Source organism: Pristiophorus japonicus, chromosome 10 (genome assembly GCF_044704955.1).
Source record: "Pristiophorus japonicus isolate sPriJap1 chromosome 10, sPriJap1.hap1, whole genome shotgun sequence".
Lineage (NCBI taxonomy): Eukaryota > Metazoa > Chordata > Chondrichthyes > Pristiophoridae > Pristiophorus > Pristiophorus japonicus.
This window is the reverse complement of record NC_091986.1, coordinates 165,634,044-165,649,892: the sequence shown is the minus strand read 5'-3', so window position 1 is coordinate 165,649,892 and position 15,849 is coordinate 165,634,044.

Below are 15,849 nucleotides of genomic sequence, written 5' to 3'. Positions count from 1 at the left end.
TCATGGGAGAGACAGATATTATAGGAATTGATTTTATGAGAATTTATAATTTAGCCTATGACCCGGCCAATAGACGTATATGGAAAATGTCAGACTTAATTCAGCAATTCGAGATACCCACCGGAAAGTATGATGAGCGGGTGTGTTGCATTAAAACTTTCACTTTTAACCCTTCAGAGATGACCCCCTCCCCCGAACTACAGGAAATTCTCATTCAGAATGTGCATGCTTTTGCTCCCCATAAACATGAGTGCGGTAAAATGAATACTGAAGTCTTAGTTACGGGACCCGACCCGCCCCCTCAACGACAGTATAGGATCCCAGCAGCCGCCCAGGGTGATGTAGACAGTATTATACACAGTTTGTTAGAACAAGGAGTCCTATGACCCCTTGCATCTGTTAACAATTCTCCTGTCTGGCAGGTACAAAAACCAGATAAGTCGTGGCGAATGACTATAGATTATAGAGCCCTTAACAGGACGACCCCGCCATCCGCAGTCACCATGGCTACCGCGCCTGATGTCATTACCCAGTTATCCCCGGCTGTGAATTTTTTTCAGAATTGGACATTAATAATGGATTTTGGTCCATCCCCTTGGCGAAGGAATGTCAATACAAGTTTGCTTTCACCCACGGGGACCAACAGTATACCTGGACCCGATTGCCTCAAGGCTTTCATAACAGCCCTTCCATTTTGTCCAACATCTTAACCCGCAGCTTTAAGGGTTTTTTGCTCTATGTAGATGATATACTTTTAGAAACAGACACACTGGGACAACACGCCAAGTTATTAGACAAGTTGCTGTGCGCCTGTTTCAATATTGAAATTAAGTTAAACCCAAAGAAAGCTCAGATAGGAAAGTCCTCAGTGCATTACCTCAGAATGACCATCACCCACGGCTTGAGAGAAGTGAACTTGCAAAGGAAGGAGGAGGCCTCAAGCCTCCTCGTCCCGTCAGACGTACCCTCACTCCATTCCTTCTTCGGTATTACTAGCTACTGCCATGACCACATAGAAGCCTACTCTCTAATAGCAAAACCCCTGCACAAACTGCTCAAAATGGATTTCAGTGGACGTGGGGTGACCCAGAACAGCACGTGGTCCAAGTAATTAAATAGGCCCTTGTAACCACCTCCTCCCTACTTAAAGCTAACCCGTCCCTACCCTTTTATTTAGAGACAGCCGCCGATAACACAGGCCTCTCGAGGGTATTGTTATAGCACTATCATGACAAACTCCAATCCGTAGCTTATGTCTCACGTGTCATAACATCAGTGGAAGCAACTTTCCAGCCCTGTGAGAAGAAGCTTCTCAGTGTCTTTTGGGCAGTACATAAATTCTCCCCCATAATTGGACTTAGTCCCCTTATTATCTTAATGCCACGCACCCCCATCAAAATGCTGATGGACGGAAATCTCAAGTAAGGCTCAGTCAGTTCCCAGCAAATCACACGATGGACCCTCCTTCTCCAAGGACGGGACATTACAGTCCAGTCCCAACCCAAGACTACTAATCTAGCTCACAACATGTTGTACCCCGGCGACCCACATCAGTGCGAGAATCTGACTTCAGGTACCTTAGATGGTCCCTTTCAGTCAGAAAGGGAGGGAGGAAGAGACAATAGTCAAGAAGTCGAATTTAAAACTCACGTTTACATGGACGGCTCTTCCGCAATTATAAACGGGCGGCAGAGCACAGGATTCTCAGAAATAAAAATGACCTCAGACGGCAAACAGGCTTTAGAACAGACGCCACTTAAATTAGAAGGCAATAAAGGAACTCAAATTATAGAACTAAGTGCGATCGCCTATGTAGTCATGTACCCAGAAGACTACCCGACGCCTGTTCAAATTTATTCCGACAGCAGTTACACATGTAACAGTCTGACTGACTTCTTGCCCATCTGGCAAGCTAGAGGTTTCACCTCCGCAGATGGAAAACCGCTAGCTACAGCCCCACTTTTGAAAGTAATTTTTGATACAGCCACCTCAAACCAAGGTCCATACGTCATACTAGACAGGGCAAGGGCCCTTGGATTCAACTTCAGATAGACTACATAGGACCTTTACCCATCTGTCCCAGTCTTAAGAAATACATCCTAGTAGTGGTGGACGTTTTCTCCAAATGGATCGAAGCATTTCCAACAAACAATAATTCGGCTGCCACAACCGCAAAAATACTTATGGAAGAAGTGTTCTCCAGATGGGGATTGCCGGAGGGCATCGATTCTGACCAGGGAACACATTTATGCAGCAGGTCATGCAATTGGCAGGGGTAAAACAGAAACTCCATATCGCCTACCACCCGGAATCAAGCGGAGTGGTAGAGCGCATGAATCGGACATTAAAAACAATGTTATGAAAATTAGTACAGCAGAACCACAGGTCCTGGAACAAGGTCCTCCTTTATGCATTAATGGCCACCTGAAACACACTGGTAGCCTCTACAGGCTATTCACCCCACGAGCTAATGGCCGGAAGAGTGTCCAAGCCTTCATGGGATTAGATTTGAACGAGATCCAGAAAAGTTCCCTGTCCTCAGAGAAATACATGTCAAACTTGATCAAGTAGTTGGAAGCTGCTAGAATGGCTGCCAAAGTGAAATTGGGAAACAAACATCAACCAAGTAAGGCCTACTTTGAGGGGAAGGTACACCCATGGGAACTAAAAATTGGAGACCAAGTAATGGTAAAAATCCAGAAGGAAGGAACTTTCCTTGCCCCTAAATATGCCGGACCATTTAGTATAATGGAAAAGACTAGTACCTCAGTATTCAAGGCCATGGATGGCCAAGGGAAGTATTGTGTTCCAAACACAGATGAGACTGCACACAGGGAGGTTAAAGTAACAGTGACCTCAGTCTTTATCAAGACACTCAGAGTGAGGAACAGGCCTCAGGGGCCGGCTTATATAGAGTGCTCCCAAGGGATGCTGGGATCCCTTGGGACTTCAGGGGATGCGCTCCCTGGTGGCGGAACATGGGAGTGCATGCTTTACAGACACACAACATCACTCCCCCCCGACAAAGTCAAAGTGAAAACTATTTACACGGTGAGGCGGTCGGGAGCCTTTCTTTTCCTGGTGGACCGCCTCGTTACAAATGTCTGTTCTGGTGTGTTGGCTGTGCCCTCGCTGGGCTGGCATGTTGTTGATCCTGCAGGGCTGCTGGGTGAGCCTGGCCTTGCTCGGCTGTTGGGCGTGATGGGTTCAATTTACTGGTCCGGGGTGGTGTCGTTGATCCTTTGGGTGTGTGTTGTGGGCTCGAAAAAGGTGGTGTCTGTTGTGGGTTGTTCAGGGCAGTCTGTGAACCGCAGCCTCGTTTGGTCCAGGTGCTTTCTGCAAATTTGTCCATTGTCTAGTTTGACTACAAACACCCTACTCCCTTCTTCAGCTATCACCGTGCCCGCGATCCACTTGGGACCATGTCCATAGTTTAGCACATACACAGGGTTATTCAGATCAATTTACCGTGACACAGTGGCGCGACCATCGTTTACATTTTGTTGTTGCCGCCTGTTCTCTACCTGATCATGCAGGTTGGGGTGAACCAGCGAGAGTCTGGTTTTATGTGTCCTTTTCATGAGTAGCTCAGCCGGGGGCACCCCTGTGAGCGAGTGGGGTCTCGTGCGGTAGCTGAGCAGTACTCGGGACAGGCGGGTTTGGAGTGAGCCTTCTGTGACTCGTTTAAGGCTCTGTTTGATTGTTTGTACTGCCCGCTCTGCCTGCCCATTGGAGGCTGGTTTAAACGGGGCCAAGGTGACATGTTTGTTCCCATTGCGGGTCATGAATTCTTTAAATTCGGCACTGGTGAAACATGGCCCGTTGTCACTGACCAGTATGTCAGGCAGGCCGTGGGTGGCAAACATGGCCCTCAGGCTTTCAATCGTGGTGGTGGCGGTGCTTCCCAATATTATTTCACATTCAATCCATTTTGAAAAGGCATCCACCACTACCAGGAAAATTTTACCGAGAAACAGGCCCGCATAGTCGACATGGATCCTCGACCATGGTCTGGAGGGCCAGGACCACAAACTTAGTGGTGCCTCTCTGGGTGCATTGCTCAATTGAGCACACACGCTGCATTGCTGCACACAGCACTCTAAGTCAGAGTCGATACCGGGCCACCACACGTGGGATCTGGCTATCGCTTTCATCATTACTATACCCGGGTGTGTGCTGTGGAGATCCGAGATGAGCGTCTCCCTGCGCTTTTTGGTAGCACTATGTGATTACCCCACAACAGGCAGTCTGCCTGAATGGACAGCTCATCCTTTCGCTGTTGGAACAGCTTGATTAGCTCTTGCATTTCAACGGGGATGCTGGCCCAGCTCCCATGCAGTACACAGTTTTTTACTAGGGACAGCAGAGGATCTTGGCTGGTCCAAGTCCTAATCTGGCGGGCTGGGACAGGTGATTTATCATTTTCAAACGCTTCCATGACCATCAACAAGTCTGCGGGCTGCGCACCATCAACAAGCCTGTAGGCTGCGCCATTTCCACCCCCGTGGTGGGCAATGGTAGCCGACTGAGAGCATCTGCACAGTTCTCGGTGCCTAGCCTGTGGCGGATGGTATAGTTATACTCTGATAGCGTGAGTGCCCACCTCTGTATGCCTGCTGAGGCATTAGTATTTATCCCCTTGTTTTCAGCAAACAAGGATATGAGGGGCTTGTGATCGGTTTCCAGCTCGAATTTGAGGCCAAACAGATACTGATGCATTTTCTTTACCCTGAACACACACACTAATGCCTCTTTCTCAATCATGCTGTCGGCCCTCTTGGCCTTAGACAAGCTCCTGGAGGCATAGGTGACAGGTTGCAACTTCCCCGCAATGTTGGCTTGTTGTAATACACACCCGACTCCGTACGACGACGCATCACGTGCTAGCACAAGTCTTTTACACGGGTTATACAATACAAGTAGCTTGTTGGAGCATAAAATGTTTCTGGCTTTCTCAAAAGCAATTACTTGTTTTTTTTCCCCATACCCAGTTCTCACCTTTACGCAATAACACATGTCGGGGCTTAACCCCGGTAGGAAGTTACCAAAATAGTTGAGGAGTCCCAGGAAGGACCGCAGCTCCGTGACGTTGTGTGGCCTGGGCACGTTCCTGATAGCCTCTGTCTTGCTGCCTGTGGGCCGAATGCCATCCGCCGCGATCTTTCTCCCTAAAAACTGCACTTCTGTTGCCATGAAGACGCATTTCGACCTCTTCAGCCGCAGCCCTACGCGATCCAGTCGCTGGAGGACCTCCTCCAGGTTTGTAGGTGCTCGACGGTGTCCAGACCCCTGACCAATATGTCGTCCTGAAAAACCACTGTGCATGGTACCGACTTGAGTAGGCTCTCCATGTTTCTCTGGAAGATCGCTGCAGCCGACCGAATTCCAAACGGGCATCTGTTGTAGATGAACAGTCCCTTGTGCGTGTTGATGCAGGTGAGGCCCTTCGAAGACTCCTCCAGCTCCTGCGTCATGTAGGCCGAAGTCAGGTCGAGCTTGGTGAACGTCCTGCTTCCTGACAGTGTCGCAAATAGGTCATCTGCCTTAGGTAGCGGGTATTAGTCCTGTAGCAAGAAACAATTAATAGTTACTTTATAATCGCCGCAAATCCTGACCGTGCCATCACTTTTGAGTACTGGAACAATCGGGCTGGCCCACACGCTGAATTCCACTGGGGAGATGATGCCCTCGTGTTGCAGCCTGTCCAGCTTGATTTCCACTCTCTCCTTCATCATGTGAGGTACCGCTCGTGCCTTGTGGTGAATGGGTCGTGCCTCTGGGACCAAGTGGATCCGCACCTTCGCCCCGGGAAAGTTTCCAATGCCTGGCTCAAAAAGGGAATGAAATTTGTTCAGAACCTGGGTACATGAAGCCTCATCGACATGTGATAGCGCTTGGATGTCATCCCAGTTCCAGCGGATTTTGCCCAGCCAGCTCCTTCCAAGCAGTGTGGGGCCATCACCCGTGACAATCCAGAGTGGCAGTTCATGCACCATGCCCTCGTAGGTGACCTTGACCATAGCGCTGCCCAGGACAGTGATGAGCTCTTTGTTTCGTGTGGATGGGGCTCAGGGCTGGTCTCAGTGCCTTGTTGCATCACAGTCTCTCAAACATCTTTTTACTCATGATTGATTGGCTAGCACCAGTGTCCAGTTCCATGGCTACAGGTAAACCATTCAATTTTACATTTAGCATTATAGGTGGACATTTCGTCGAAAATGTGTGCACTCCGTGTACTTCAGCATCTGCCTCCTCTCTCTGATGCTTGAAATTGCTTTGATCCACCATGGACCGATCTTCCTCTGTCACGTGATGGTTAGTAGGTTTTGCAGAGCTTGCAGCTCGTCTGCAAGCTCATTGGAGGTGCCCCATTGTTCCACAGCTCTTGCAAACATACCCTTTGAAGTGGCATGAATAGGCTGAATGGAAGCCTCCACAACGCCAACAAAGTGTGAATTGCCTTGGATTCATCCATTGTTGCCGACTCTGAGTCATTTTGGTCACCTGAGGCCTGCTGGCAGTTGCAGACTCGTGGTCTCTGCCCTGCACATTTCTGCTCGCAAACACAGTTCCAGTTAATTTATGAACATTGCTAGCACTTGTGTGCTGAGAGATTTGTTTGGTGTTATCACTGGTGGACATAAACGCCTGTGCTATCGCAATGGCCTTACTGAGGGTCGGTGTCTCTACAGTCAAAAGTTTTCGTAGGATGGTCTCGTGGCCAATGCCCAGGAGAAAAAAGTCTCTGAGCATCTGTTCCAGGTAGCCATCAAACTCACATTGTCCTGCAAGTGGACTTAGCTCGGCGACGTAGCTCGCCACTTCCTGACCTTCAGATCGCTGGCACGTGTAGAACCGATACCTCACCATCAGCACGCTCTCCCTCGGGTTAAGATGCTCCCAAACCAGTGTACACTGCTCCTCATAACGACTTATCTGTGGGTTTCACCGGAGCCAGAAGATTCTTCATGAGGCTGTAGGTCGGTGCCCCGCACCCTGTGAGGAGGACCGCTCTCCATTTTGCAGCGCTTCCTTCTCCGTCCAGCTCGTTGGCTACAAAGTACTGGACTAGCCGTTCGACATAGGCATCCCAGTCCTTACCCTCCGAGAACTTCTCCAGGATGCCCACAGTTTGCTGCATCTTTGCATTGGATTCGTATACTCGTCGCAGTTATTGTGTTCCTAACACAGATGAGACTGCACACAGGGAGGTTAAAGTAACGGTGACCTCAGTCTTTATCAAGACACTCCAGAGTGAGGAACAGGCCTTAGGGGTCGGCTTATATAGAGTGCTCCCAAGGGATGCTGGGATCCCTTGGGACTTCAGGCGATGCGCTCCCTGGTGGCGGAACATGCGAGTGCATGCTTTACAGATACACAACAGGAAGTATAAGTGGCACCACCTTAACCAGCGAAAACCTTTTGGCAAAATAAACAGCTACATGTACGACATCATGTTAGATTCAGAAGAGACAGGGCTCACCCCACCCAACCCAGCAGCTAACCCGATCCCAGCCCAAGGTATAATACCCATCTTGCCGCCTATCCAAAATTTAGAGGCCGCAAGTAGTTCAGAGGAAGCCACCAAAAAGGAAGGTAATGAGTCAGAAGATGACCAGGTTGCCGCCCTAGGGACACCTGACGAAGCTCGTGCCCCCAATGATGAGACGGCACCAAGTCCAACAGACGGTTTGTCACAGAGTTTCGAAGCTATGAGTCTCACATCTCGAGTCACCCCCCCACCCCCCAGCCAGGAAAAGGAAACGAGGACGACGGTTCCCAGAGAGAGAAAGTAACGCAGTCGCGTGGACTAGAAATGATCCAATACCTTTGCCTGGATTTGCCCCGGGTTCGAGGAGATTGAGAAGACCTACTCCATAAGGAGAGCAACTGATACTGTGTTTTATTATCCTACAGGGTGGACATATATGCCAAAAGTAATCCCATATCCTGAATCAGAACATTTTCGGGACCTACCTAACCAATGGAGTAATCAGCTGAAATATGGACTAATGATTTTGTGTTTTGTGTGTTTGTTTATTACTGTCATTTGCATTGTAATATATAATTGTGTAAGTGGGTGTCAGGAGTCAGAGGGAGGAGACGGAGAATCCCTTACGAGATATTCATAAGGGGGTAACCGTGGAGAGACTAATTTTGGTAATCATCTTCGCTGTGGCAATGGTCAATACCTTGGGATGTAGTAGTAACGTCTCTGTACTCAACATAACCAGCAATCCTCAGACCAACACAATGCCAACTGTTCATGCGAAAATCAGGGTAAAATAATAGTGCGTCGGGGACAATCTCCCACCACCATGACGATAGCCCTGACCACCATCGGGATCCCATCAACCCCCGCCTCCCCCCTCGCCCCCACTACCGAAACTCCCTATAAGTGGGAATGTCCATATATTAAACTAGGACCAAAGGGAGGTGTTGCGTTATGAGAAACTAATCAGGTTGTGTATGACAATGTACAGTATGAGTTGATACCTGTTGTACTTAACATAAGTAATATTCAGTTACCCAACTGGTGCCCAGACAATTTAAGGAAATTGTATCAGGACCTGACTTCACTACTGTTGAGACAATAAATAGGACCAAATAAGATGGAAAGTAAGAGTCGGCGGAAAAGAAGCATTGCAAATGACATAGGTACAGCGTACGGGGCAGGAATGGCCATAGTCAACACCTTAGATATTACTAATCTGACCGCTGATAAAGGGATTGACCGGACAAATAAAGCAGGTTTTAAATAGTTTAAATAATAATCAGAGACAGGTAGCAGAGGCAGGAAAGATGATGGTAAGCTGGAGAGAAGAATGGTCACCGTATTCAAAAGTCACGCTCAGACTATCAACCAATTAATCAATGTTGCCAAGAAAGCAGAGAACCAAATTCAGGCGCAAGTTTTGTGTAGTATTTATGGAAACTGGATGATAGAACAATTATGGGAAAACCTGCAGGAAGCCAATAAGGGTAAAGTCCCCACCTGGATCAACAATACCCAAATTCAGAATCTGACCTCGAACAAGGAAAACCATCCTCGAGATAGATGCCAGCTGTGAGAACACTGCAAGGTGTGGTTCAAAGAGGAATGCGCCGGACCAACAGGAACACCAGCGTTTGGAATAATATTGGGGATACCAGTATTCAATAATCAGACTGGTATGACTCTGTTTGACGTAAGGAATGTCGGAACCATATAAGGCGGAGTATGGGTAGGCCTGACCAATATGAAACCATATGCGGTAAATCTACCTACGGAAATGACTGAGACCAGTCTGCACCAATGCAGCCGAACTACCCAGACTGTGCTCTGCCCATACAAGATCTATCCTACCAATGAGGCCCAGTGTGGTTTCGAGAACAGCACTTTCAAGAACTGTACTCTGACCATGTTGAATGTGAAGGCCCAAACATTCGTCAGGAGTGCCTATTTGGGAAATGGGACTTATTGTTTCACTGCTACCGAAAGGACCTACCATTACGGAACACAAATTTGCCCGATACCCAATCCAAGCTTCTGCACTCACCCATTGATACCTATGAGAATTGGAAACGAAGAAATTATTAATATCGAAAGAAGAGGACACGTCAATATCATAGTACAAAAAACCTTGAAAACCCAGCTGGAAACTTATTTCGCCAGAAGTGACATCAACATCCGCTTACAAAAGGAACACCTAATGGAAATCACATAAATTAGATTTGGTGTACAGAATTTAAGAAAAGGTGGAAATAAATACTAGAGACATTGAAGCTGAAATCACCCAACTTAAGATCGACACGGTGGGACGAGATTTGGAATTGGAGAGCAAATGTGAATATCCATCCCTGGATCAGACTTTTCTCTCATCTTACGGTCATCTTGATAGCAATAACTTTCCTAGCATTGATAATAATGGTCGCATATGGTCGCATATATGTAGATTGGAGTTACAACTGGGATGTGTACAAGTAGGGACAGCGTTATGAAATAGACAAAGCGGACCCCGTATCGAAGCCAAACCTCTACAGTGATCAATGATAATGATTGATCAAAGGGAGGAATGTGGAAATATGCAGGCTATGGCAACATAAAATGAATTACCAATTGAAATTTGATTAGTCATGCTTCCTTAGCATTGCCAGTAACTAGAATATACTAATCAACAGGGTACAGACAAAATGTAATCAATGGGACAGAATATACAAATCAACAGGGTACAGACAAAATGTAATCAAGGAAATGGGACAGATTGTAAGTAGAATAACCAATCACCAGGGCACAAACAAATGTGTAGTCAAAGGAGATAGGCCAGATTATAGAATAGTATAAACCAGGAGGGGAAACCCCACCTAGGCAGCGAGAACCTAGGAGCAACACTCGGCAGAAGTAGGCACCAGGGAAGAGACCCTTGACGGAACAGAGTTAGGACGGGACTGATCATCCAGGGACCTATTGGGTAACTATAAAGTATAAGTGGTGAGTCTTGTACTTCTTCCGTATTAAACAAACATTAATGGTACCGCCATTGTCGAGTGTGTCATTTGGTATTTAACTCAAGAACCATCGCAGGCAACTACTAGTCACACGACTAGCGAAATTGCCGTTCAAGCAACACAGCACACCACAATGAACTCAGAGACCTGCTGAGGGGTGTATTGCAAGCAGCCTCCAGAGTGGTCCAGGCATCGGAAGCTTGAGCACTCCAAGTCTGTTCGATGATGTTGCGTGTGGATGCATGGCTCTCATTATAGCGATGCTCGGCTTCTGTCTGAGAGTTCCGGAGGGGGGTCATGGCCAGGTGGTGAGGCAGTAACCTTTGTCCCCGAGCATCTAGCTCTGGCTTGTGGTTGCGTTGGAACATGTGTGACACACTGCTCTCACGCAAGATGGAAGCAGCATGAATGCTCTCTGAATATTGGGCATTGACTGCCACAATGCGCTGAGTATGGTCGCAGGCGATCTGTTGGTTCATAGAGTGGAATCCCTTTCAGTTTCGGTAAACATCTGGATTCTGTAAAAGTGCTCACAGGGCAATGTGCATACAGTCACTTGGGGAAGCCAGCAAATCATCCAAAACCTACAGCCCTCTCATTTTCGGTCTCCTTGGTCATTGGGAAGTTTATGAAGTCCATCCTACATGCGTACAGTGCATTAGTCACCTGATGAATGCAGCAATGTGTAGCATGCTGCAAGATGGAACATATGTCCCCTGTTGATGCCTGAAAGGAGCCGGAGGCATAGAAGCCAAGTGCCACAGTTACCCTCACCTCGACGGGCAGTGCAGTCCTGTTGCCGCTGGTAGGCTGTAGCTCTGCCTGCACAAACTAGCATTATCTCTGTGGCCAGCTCTTTTCGGAAGCACAACCTTCTAACGCACTGTGCCTCAGAGAGCTGCAGGTATGAGCGATGTTCCCTGTAAACCCGTGGGGGGGGGGGGGGTAAGGCCTTCTCTCCATACGTCTGTGATCTCTTCGATTACACTGAAAATGATCATCAATAGCCTTCTTGTAGCTCGACGCTGTATAAATATAGCAGCCAGGATTACTGGCTCCTCACCTAGCATAGCCCCCATCTTTTAAAATTACCTTAATTGTCCTTTAAAACAAACTATAAACTCACATAAACTTCTCAATCAAAAGTATGCAGTAACGCAGCGATCTTCTCCCAATCACTCACAACTGTGACTTTTTCCTCTGTTTTCAAGGCGCTGTTAGCGCCTGGTGCGCACTGGGTCCGACTGGTTTTTGTTGGCGGGTTCCTGGGCGGACGCTAAATCGGGCAAAATGCTCGAAAATTCCGCCCGGGGTGCTAGCGCAGCGATGCATACCGACTTACATCATCCAAACGGTCAAAACAGCCGCGGGCGCTAATTTTTAGCGCAGCCGCAAAACCATTGGCGAAAATTCCACCCGGGCGCAAAATTTTGTGCGCTTCGTTTCACACCAATAAAATCATTTTTGCACCCTGCCGAGGTGCTAAATGGGGCACAAATCAGCCGAAAATCCAGCCCTGGATTTTTATTTGCCACTCTATATTCTGGGACTCCGCGTCAGCTATTGACGTGAGTTCGCATGATCAGGTAACTGAACTGTAAGTTAAAAAAAAATTATTAATTCATGGCATCACTGGACATCACTGGAAAGGCCAGCATTTATTGCCCATCACTAATTGCCCTTGAGAATGTGATGGTGAGCCGCCTTCTTAAACCGTGTGGTGAAACGACTCCCACAGTGCTGTTAAGCAGGGCATTTCAGGATATTGCCCCACCGACGATGAAGGAATAGCAATATATTTCCAAGTCAGGATGTGTGACTTGGATGTGGTGGTGTTCCCATGTGCCTGCTGTCCTTGTCCTTCTAGGATGTAGAAGTTGTGGGTTTGGGAGGTGCTGTTGAAAAAGCCTTGGCGAGTTGCTACATCTTGCAGATGGTGGACACTGCATCCATGGTGCACCAGTGGTGCAGGGAGTGAATGTTTAAGGAGGTGGATGGGGTGCCAATCAAGCGGGCTGTTTTGGCCTGAATGGTGTCGAGCATCTTGAGTGTTGGAGTTCCACTCACCCAGGCAAGTGAAGAGTATTCCATCACACTCCTGACTTGTGCCCTGTAGATGGTGGAAAGGCTTTGGGGAGTCAGGTGATGAGCTACTCTCTGGTGAATACCTAGCCTCTGATCTCCTCTTGTAGCCACAGTATTTATGTGGCTGATCCAATTGAGTTTCTGGTCAATGGTGACCCCCAGGATGTTGATAGTGGGGTATTCAATGGTGGTAATGCCATTGAATGTCAAGGGGCGCTCGTTAAATGTTCTCTTGTTGGAGATGGTCATTGCCTGGCAATCGTGTGGCGCAAATGTTACTTGCCACTTATCAGCCCAAGCCTGAATATTTTCCAGGTCTTCTGCTTCATTATTTGAGGAGTTGCGAATGGAACTGAGCACTGTGCAATCATCAGCGAACATCCCTACTTCTGACCTTATGATCGAAGGGAGGCCATTGATGAAACAGCTGTAGATGGTTGGAGCTGAGGAACTCCTGCGGTCACTCTCACCTCATCTCTGGAATTCAGCTCTTTTGTTCATGTTTGGACAAAGGCTGTAATGAGGTCTGGAGCTGAGTGGTCCTGGTGGAACTCAAACTGACCAACGGTGAGTAGGTTATTGGGGAGTAAGTGCTGCTTGCTAGCACTGTCGACGACAGGAGCAGGTCAAGATGGATCATCCACTCGACACTTCTGGCTCGAGATGGTTGCAAACACTTCAACCTTGTCTTTTGCACTCACTTGCTGGGCTCAGCCATCGTTGAGGTTGGGGATGTTCTTGAAGCCTCCTCCTCTCGTTAGTTGTTTAAATGTCCACCACCATTCATGACTGGATATGACAGGACTGCAGAGCTTTGACCTGATGCATTGATTGTGGGATCGCTTAGCTCTGTCTATTGCATGCTGCTTCTGCTGCTTAGAATGCATGTAGTCCTGTGTTATAGTTTCACCAGTTGGCACATCATTTTTAGATACACCTAGTGCTGCCCGGCATGCTCTTGTACATTCCTCATTAAACCAAGTTTGGTGGTAATGGTAGAGTGAGGAATATGCTGGGACATGAGATGAGAGATAGTGGTGGAATGCAATTCTGCTGCTGCTGATGGTCTCAGCACCCCTTGGCTGCCCAATTTTGAGTTGCTAGATCTGTTCTGAATCTATCCCATTTGGCACGGTGGTAGTGCCACGCAACACGATGGAGAGTATCCTCAGTGTGAAGATGGGACTTCGTCTCCACAAGGACTATATGGTGGTCACTCCTACCAATACTGTCAAGGAGGTGCATCTACGACAGGTAGATTGGTGAGGACGTAAGTAAGATTTTCCCCCGTGTTGGTTCTCTCACCACCTGCTGCAGGTCCAGTCTCGCAGATATGTCCTTCAGGACACATCAGCTTGGTCCGTAGTAGTGCTACCGAGCCACTCTTAGTGATGGACATTGAAGTCCCCCACCCAGAAAACATTCTGTGTCCTTGCCACCCTCAGTGCTTCTTCCAAGTGGCGTTTAACATGCAGGAGTACTGATTTATCAACTGAGGGAGGGCAGTAGGTCGTAATCAACAGAAGGTTTCCTTGTCTATATTTGATCGATGCAATGAGGGTTCATGGGCTCTGGAGTCAATGTTGAGGACTGCCAGGGTCACTCGCTTCCAACTCTATATCACTGTGCTGCCACCTCTGGTGGGTCTGTCCTGGAATAGTGATGGAGGTGTCTGGGACATTGGCTAAAAGGTATGATTCTGAGAATATGATTGTCAAACTTTTTCTTGACTAGTCTGTGGGACAGCTCTCCCAATTTTGGTACAAGTCTCCAGATGTTAGTTGTTGTGTATTTAACCCCTTGTAACCGGTATTACACTACCACTAGAGGGCATACCTGTTGGAGTCTCAAGGGATCCCAGCATCCCTTGGGAGCACGGTATATAAGTAGGCCACCCACGAGATACCTACACTCTGGAGTCTTATTAAATGAGCTAAGGTCACACTTGCTCATTGTACACAGTACTCAGTTTCATCCTTTATTTTAAAGATATCAATTGGCGACGAGGTAATGAACAACTGCATGAAAATGCAAAAAACAGTTGGTATCTTGGAGAAGTTCTCAGAAGGGGCTGATTGGGAGGCCTTCGTGGAGAGACTCGATCAATACTTTGTGGCCAACGAGCTGGAAGGGGATGAGAATGCTGCCAAATGAAGGGCGATCCTCCTACATGTCTGTGGGGCAACAACCTATGGCCTCATGAAGAATCTCCTCGCTCCGGCAAAACCAACAGCTAAATCCTATGAAGAATTGTGTACGCTGGTCCGGGAGCACCTAAACCCTAAGGAAAGCGTTTTGATGGCAAGATATCGGTTCTACACGTGTCAACGGTCGGAGGGCCAGGAAGTGGTGAGCTATGTCGCTGAACTAAGGCGCCTCACAGGACATTGCAAATTTGAGGGATTCCTCGAACAAATGCTTAGAGACCTTTTTTGTACTGGGCATTGGCCATGAGGTAATCCTTTGCAAACTTTTGACTGTAGAAACTCCGAATCTAAGTAAAACCATAACGATAGCCCAGGCATTTATGTCCACCAGCGACAACACCAAACAGATTTCACAGAGTGAGGAAGTTTCGGCCAGTACTGTGCACAAAGTCATGTCGTTTTCGAGCAGGAATACACATGGCAGAACGTACACACCGGCTGCTGCTGCCCGACCTCAGATGACCCAGAGTCCGCCATCAATCGTTAATGCGAGGCAGTTAACACCTTGTTGGCGCTGTGGAGGTGATCATCGGCTCCATCAATGCCACTTTAAGCACTATGTGTGCAACGGTTGCAGAACAATGGGACATCTCCAGCGAATGTGCAAGCGAGCTGCAAACCCTGCAAATCCTACAAACCATCATGTTGCAGAGGAAGATCGATCCACTGTGGATCAGGCTGAATTGGAGACTCGTACCGAGGAGGCAGAAGTGTACGGGGTACACACATTCACCACGAAATGTCCATCAATAATGTTGAAAGTTGAACTGAATGGAATTCCAATATCTATGGAACTGGACACGAGCACAAGTCAGTCCATAATGAGTAAAAAGGCCTTCTACAAGTTGTGGGACAAAAAGGCTCACAGGTCCAAGCTCAGCCCCATTCACACCAAACTAAGGACTTACACCAAGGAACTAATCCCTGTAATTGACAGTGCAGAAGTCAAAGTCTCCTATGATGGAGCAGTACACGAACTCCGGCTGTGGATTGTGCCGGGGATGGCCCCACATTGTTTGGCAGAAGCTGGCTGGGAAAAATCCGCTGGAACTGGGACGACATCCGAGCG